General features: G+C 42.1%; 1 non-coding gene across 1 annotated transcript; it reads left to right on the forward strand.

Annotated features, from left to right (window-relative positions):
• Positions 1-6,078: 6,078 nt before the first annotated feature.
• On the forward strand, positions 6,079-6,220 carry LOC129400638 (small nucleolar RNA SNORA70). The gene has a single exon (XR_008627832.1). It is a non-coding gene; the product is annotated as a small nucleolar RNA SNORA70 (small nucleolar RNA).
• The last annotated feature ends 1,360 nt before the right edge of the window (positions 6,221-7,580 follow it).

The following is a 7,580-nucleotide window of genomic DNA, read 5'->3' on the forward strand; positions in this document are numbered from 1 at the left end:
AATTTACATTTATAATCATGGCTGTGTGAGCTTTCATGATATTCAAAATGAGCAATGAAAAACAAATTATCTAGTATCTGCCTCTTGGCAGGTAGGCTTGAATGGTGGTGGGAAATTGTGAGCAAAACATAATGCCCCAAATTAAAGAGAGAGTACTGGGGAAATTGTCTGCCAATTGGCTTTGTTGACAAGTATCACATGATAATTCTGGAAAGTAGAGTTCTGAAGTCAAGATATTAGCAGCAATGGAGGAGATAACAAAAAGGCCTAGAAGCACATGCCTGCCTTAAGCCTGAGTTCCATTCTCCAGCAGTGCATGGTCTCCCTAGCACTGCCGGGTGTAACTATGGTGATCCCTAGCACTTCTAGGGAGATTCCCCCAAAAGAAAGAAATTAAAATAACAGTACTTTGAGGCTGTGGAGACAGCTCAACAGGCCAGAGCACAGACTTTGCAATGTAATGGGCCTGAATTCCACTCACCATATTGCCTGGTGCCTAGAGCACCCAATAGGAGTGATCCCCTGAGCCACCAGCTGGTGTAGTCCCAGAGTACCACCAAAAGTGACCTCAAGAATCCAGTTGGTTTATAGAGGCAAAGGGAGGGTTGGCTTAGGGGGTTGGAGAGGTACGGGGGACATTATCTATCACTATCACTATCATTCTGTTGATCATTGGTTTGCTCAAGTGGGCCCAGTAACGTCTCCATTCATCCTAGCCCTGAGATTTTAGCAGCCTCACTTTACTCGTCCTTCCCAACAGTGCCACATTGGAGGCTCTTTCAGGGTCAGGGGAATGAGATCTATCATTGTTACTGGTTTTGGCATATGAATACATCACGAGGAGCTTGCCAGGCTCTCCCATGCAGGCAGGCAACTCCCAGTAGCTTGCCAGATTCGCCTAGAGGGGGAACTAGGCTATAAGATGACATGCGGCCATGAAGCACTTCCGGGAGCTTGGTTTTATAGTCTCTGGATGTTGGCTGTTGATGGGATTACACAGCACTGGGGGCAGTTTCTGGGTGTGACCGCCTAGCTACTGGAAAATGGGGGATCTGGGCGGAGGAGGCCCAGTCCTGATCAGAGCAGGCTTGAAGATCTAGGCCCCAAGTCCCGCACATCTGGGTTCCTCTGCTGGTTCCTTCATGCGTGAGGCTCATCCAAGCTTCTGGAGAGTGGCCAAAGCTCTTTGGCTGCCAGGGCTCTTCTTGGGGCAGGGAAGGAGATTCAATCCACCCTCTCCAAGGAACCCCAGTGAAGACAGCCAGGCGTGGGGGCAAGAGACTTGGGGACATTGGTGGTGGAAAATGTGCACAGGTGGAGGGATGGGTGTTTGATGACTGAAACCCAAACATGAAAGCTTTGTAACTATATCTCACGGTGATTCAATTAAAAAAAAAAAAGGATGCAATTAGAGAAATCTCGTAGCACCCCAGGCGAAAACTCTCACCCCCAAATGACGAAAGTTTTGGCTCTTTTTAAGGGTTGTGAGAAAGGATGTGTCTGGGCCCCTTTCCTGGGTGTATAGGTCTCCTTGAGTCTTTACAAAGTCTTTTCCCTGTCTGTGTCCAGGTATCCCCTTCTTGGAAGGATACCACTTGATCCCATTTTAGATTGATTACTTCTGTAAACACTCTAAATGAGGTCCTTTTTGGAGGAACTGACAGTTTGCACTTAGATAGATAGTTAGCTATTTCCCTGGTCCAATACAAACATTTTAAAAAGTAATACTAATAATTTTTTTTTAATGAATCTGAGGGAGTCATGTAACTTAGCCCGTAATTGTAAGTGAGAAGTAAACACTCCCTATTAAGACCAGTATTATTATCTGGAGTGATGGCACAGTGGCTAGGGCGTTTGCCTTGCATGCAGCCGACCCGGTTTCGATTCCTCCATCCGTCTCAGAGTATACTGCCCCCATGGCAGAGCCTGGCAAGCTACCTGTGGTGTATTCAGTATACCAAAAACAATAACAACAAGTCTCACAATGGAGACATTACTGGTGCCCGCTTGAGCAAATTGATGAACAACTGGACGACAGTGCTACGACAATGCTGTTTGGGTTATCATCTGATACAGAAGACAAAGCCAACATAAGTAGATAAAATTATAGAACAATATTCCACATGAAAATCAATTTTGGGGGACTGGAGAAATAGCACAGTGGGTAGAGCGTTTGCCTTGCACGTGGCCGACCCAGGTTCGATTCCCAGCATCCCATATGGTCCCCTGAGCACTGCCAGGGGTAATTCCTAAGTGCAGAGCCAGGAGTAACCCCTGTGCATCAGCTGGTGTGACCCAAAAAGCAAAAAACAAAATCAATTTTGGGGTGGTATGTGTAGGGGTTCCATACCCACGAAAGTTCAGAACTATTCCTGGTGGTTGGTACTCAGATTATGCCACAGTAGTAACTAGGGATCGTGCTGTGTTGCCATTCAGACTTGGGACTCCTACATGCAACACACATGTTCTAGCCATTGAGCTATCTCCATGGCCCAATACAAACATTTTAAAAAGCAATATTAATCATGTGAATAAATATATTGCAGGGGCTATCTGAGGGGAAGCATACCTGGCTGTGTTCAAGGCTTAGTCCTGGCGGTACTCGGGGAACCATATATAGTACTCTGGATCAAATCCAGGTTAGCATCATGTGAGGCAAGCACTTTACCCACCGGACTATCTCTCCAGCTATTAATCTCCTGCTAAACAGCTTCCAAAATAAACAAAAAATAACCCTAAAGCTACGTTACACCTTCTATTGAAAGACTGAACATTTCCCCTTTAAAAACAGAAATTTCTGTAGGATGACCTAAGTGTAGTTAAGTGGATCCAATCCTGGTTTGATTCTCCAGCACCACCAGAAGAGAACCTTGAGCACTGAGTCAGGAGTGAGCCCTGAGCACAGTGGGAGTGGCAAAAAGAAAAGCACCTAAATAGAGAAATAGGTTACATGTGTGAGTTGAAAAATTCCATGCTTTTAAGATGACACTTTTACTCAAATATATTAATTCAAATACAATCACAGTCAAATTTCCAGCAGTAGATTTGGTAGAAATAGAGAAGCTGATTTTTATATGTATATGAAAATATAAAGGATCTAGACTATCTATTATAGATTTGAAAAAATAAAATAAAAATTGACGTACTCGCATTTACACATCTCAACATATGTGATATGCAGAAATCAAGACTGTTTGGGATAGGAATATTGGTCAATGAAATCAAATAATTTGCTCCCACATGCATAAATCTGGAGAGTATCACACTGAGTGAAGTTAGTCAGAGGGAGAGAGACCAGACACACAATGATCTCTCATATGCAGGATATAAAGAAACATAGAGGTGGAGTACAACTATCCTAAAGACAACAGAAACAAAAAACCATGAGAACTGGTCTTCAAAGGGAAGCATGACACTTGGGTGGTGTGGGGGACTTGGACAGGAAAGAGAAAACTATAATGATGGAAGAGGAAAATGCTCAACAGGGAGGAAGAGAGGGGGCTGAAAAATAGCAAAGTGTTGTGCATGAATCCCTAGAGGCAACTGTACTGTAAACCAGTCTCAAAAAATTTTTTTAAATGGGGGGACATTGGTGGAGGGGATGATGACACTGGTAAAGGTTGAAACATTGTATTCCTCAAGTCCAATCATGAATAACTTTATAATTCATCATGAATTAATTTTAAAAATGTAAATAAGTATTGATAAATATAATGGAATAAAGAGGAGCATATTCCTATTATTGGGCAATTGATTTTGACAAAGACGCCAAAACAATTCATTGAAGAAAAGGTAGCTTTTTAAATAGTGATAATACTATTGAATATAAGGAAATGAATTAAGATACCTCACACCATTCACAGAATTTGACTTAAAATGTACCACTGACTTTAATATAAAAACGAAAACTTTGAAAAGAAACGTAGAATAAAAAAACTGTATTGCCTTGGGTTAGACAAGAACTTCTGATAATTGACAAAAACAATATTCACAAAGAGAAAGTATTGATAAAATATACCTAAGAAAAAGCAAATCTTTTGCTATTCTCAAGGTCATGAATCATGGATCACGAAACCCTGTTTATCATTGATTTCTTGAGCGGGTTCAGTAACGTCTCCATTCGTCCTATCCGTGAGATTTTAGAAGCCTCTCTCCACTGGACCTTCCCAACAATGCCACATTGGAGGCTTTTTCAGGGTATGAGGAATTAGATCCAGCTTGTTACTGGCTTTAGCATGTGAATACACCATGGGAAGCTTGCAAGGCTGTCCCATGTGGGCAGGAACTCTCAGTAGCTTGCTAGTTTCTCCCAGAGAAAGAAGTAGGTTATAAGATATAAACTTCTGGGAGCTTGCTTTTAAGTCTCTGGATGTTGGCCGTTGATGGAATTACACATACCTGGGTTCCTCTGCCGGTACCTTCATGCGTGATGTTTGTCTGAACATGTGGAGAGGGGCCTTGAGCATGGCTGTGGCTAGGTTCTGGTGGTCTTCGACTGCCAGGAGCTCTGCTCGGGGTGGGGAGGGAAGCTGGAGCCCATCCCCCCGAGGGGCCCCTGGGATGACAGCCAGGTGTGCGGGCAAGAGACTCTCTGCTTCCCAAGATGCCATCAAGAAAATAGAGAGAAACCCTTCAGGAGTGATCCCTGAGCACAAATTCAGGAGTAGCCCCAAAACAAAACAAAAAAGAGAGAATAGAAGACCAAACACTTGAAGAAAATATTTGTAAATTATATAGTTAATAAGAGACGTGTAGTAAGATCATACAAAAAATTCTTACAGCAGAGTAAATAAAAGTCAATTTTTAAAACTTTATTTTATTATTTTTTTAATTTTATTGAATCACCGTGAGATAGTTACAAGCTTTCATGTTTGGGTTACAATCTCACAATGACCAAACACCCACCCCTCCACCAGTGCATATTCCCCACCATCAATATCCCGGGTATACCCCCCCTTTCCCACCCTCCCTCTGCCTCCATGGCAGACTATTTCCCCCATACTCTCTCTCTACTTTTGGGCATTATGGCTTGCAACACAGACACTGAGAGGTCATCATGTTTGTTCCATTATCTACATTCAGCACACATCTCCCATCCCAACTGGTTCCTCCAGCCATCATTTTCTTAGTGATCCCTTCTCTATTCCATCTGCCTTCTCCCCTCCACTCATGAAGCAGTCTTCCAGCTATGGGGCAATCCTCCTGGCCCTTGTATCTACTATCCTTGAGTGTCAGCCTCATGTGAAGCTATCCTATACTACACAAATTAGTGCAGTCCTGCTATGTCTGCCCCTCTCTTTCTGACTCATTTCACTTAGCATGATACTCTCCATGTCTATCCATTTATAAGCAAATTTCATAGCTTCATCTCTCCTAACAGCTGCATAGTATTCCATTGTGTAGATGTACCAAAGTTTCTTTAAACCAGTCATCTGTTTTAGGGCACTTGGGTTGTTTCCAGATTTTGGCTATTGTGAATAGTGCTGCAGTGAATATATAGGTTACAGATGTCATTTAGACTGTGCTTTTTTGCATCCTCGGGATATATTCCCAGAAGTGTATTGCGGGGTCAGATGGAAGCTCAATTTCTAGATTTTGAAGGACTGTCCATATTGTTTTCCAGAAAGGCTGGACCAGTAGGCATTCCCACCAACAGTGAAAGAGCATCCCTTTTCTCCCACTTCCACGCCAGCACTGGTTGCTTTTGTTCTTTTGAATGTGTGCCAGTCTCTGTGGTGTGAGATGATATCTCATTGTTGTTTTGATTTGCATCTCCCTGATGACTAGCAATGTGGAGCATTTTTTCATGTGTCTTTTGGCCACTTGTATTTCTTTTTTGAGGAAACTTCTGTTCATTTCTTCTCCCCATTTTTTGATAGGGTTGGAGGTTTATTTCTTATACAATTCTACTAGTGTCTTTTATATCCTGGATATTAATCCTTTATCAGATGGGTATTGGGTAAATATTCTTTCCCATTCTGTGGGCTCACAAAAGACATTTTTAAATGTGCAAAAGAGCTTACCAGTCATATCATGTGCCAAAATATAATTGCTCTAACACCATTATTCATTAGGAAAATGCAAGTTAAAAATCACAGTAAGAACTAACTTCTCATGGGACCTGTTGTACAAAGGCTACAAACATCAAGTTGCCTCCTTTGCAGCTTATGATACAGCCTGATATTTGTACAGGTTCCCCTAAAGAACCTTGGCGACAATCCTTTGCAGTGGGATTGTCTCTCCAATGTTAGACTTCAAAGAGGTATTTGGGAGCTTTTGGAAAGTCCCAGGGCACAGCAACCAGAATTCAACCTTGACAAGTCTTGTCCATTAACTCCCAAATGCATAGTAATGAGTATGGGATTTAAGCTCTCCACTGGGTCAAGTAGAAATTCTCTGGTCACCAGGAAACTCACTTCTCTAAGAAGTGTGGCTTAATCAAGTCCAATGTGGATGAACCTGAAGACACCGTGTGAGAAAAGCAGCCCATCGCAGATGGCTGTGGGGTCATATATATCCTTAAATGTGGGTCTCTGGACAAATGATGAACACTGTACCCCTGAAAGCTTCAAAGCCACCCCTCCTGAGTTTCTGCTTCCCACCTTAGCCCTCACCACTACATCACAGCTCCCCCCAATAAATCCTCTTTCTTATCCAGAAGAAAAAAAATATTACAGTAAGACATCTTTTTGGGACTGGAGAGATAGCACAGTGGGTAAGGCGTTTGCCTTGCACACAGCCGACCCGGGTTCGATTCCTCCGCCCCTCTCAGAGAGCCTGACAAGCTACCGAAAGTATTCCGCCTGCACAGCAGAGCCTGGCAAGCTACCCGTGGCGTATTCGATATGCCAAAAACAGTAACAACAAGTCTAATAACGGAGACATCACTGGTACCCGCTGAGTAAATCAATGAGCAATGATACTACAGTGCTCAGTGCTCAAGACATCTTTCACTATACCACAGAATGTCTGCACTTAAGATTCCATCAAGTATTGGTGAGAGTCTCAAAGGGAAGAGTCATTTCAGAGAATGACCTTTAACTTCTTTAAAAGCTGTATATACACATATGAAAACAATCATTTAATAAATCATCTAGCAGTTTGACTCTTAAGCTTCTACTGAAGAGAAATGAAGATATATGTCCACACTAAGACATGTGAATGTTGAAGTAGCATTATTCATCAATAGCAAAAACTGGAAATAGTAAATGTCTGTAAACAGCTGAATAATTAATCTCAGTGTGACACATGTAATGGATTGCTATTTAGCAACTAAACTACTGATAGTATGATATGGAGAAACATGAAATTCATTAAGCTAAATTAAAGAACTCAGAAAGGGCACATGTTACATGGTTCAATTTGTATGATGTCTCAAAATGGCAAATCTCTAGAATCAAAAGTTATGTCCGTGGTTGCTGGGTCTGAGAGAAAAATGAAAAATAACTGTAAATGGATATGAAGAACTTTATGAATTTATAGATCTGTCTTAAAAATGAATAATTGAGGGGCCAGAAAGATATTACAGCAGGTAGAGTGCTTGCCTTACACATGACTGGCTGGGTTTTAATCCCCAGGAC

This window comes from Sorex araneus, chromosome X (genome assembly GCF_027595985.1).
Source record: "Sorex araneus isolate mSorAra2 chromosome X, mSorAra2.pri, whole genome shotgun sequence".
Taxonomy (NCBI): Eukaryota; Metazoa; Chordata; class Mammalia; order Eulipotyphla; family Soricidae; genus Sorex; species Sorex araneus.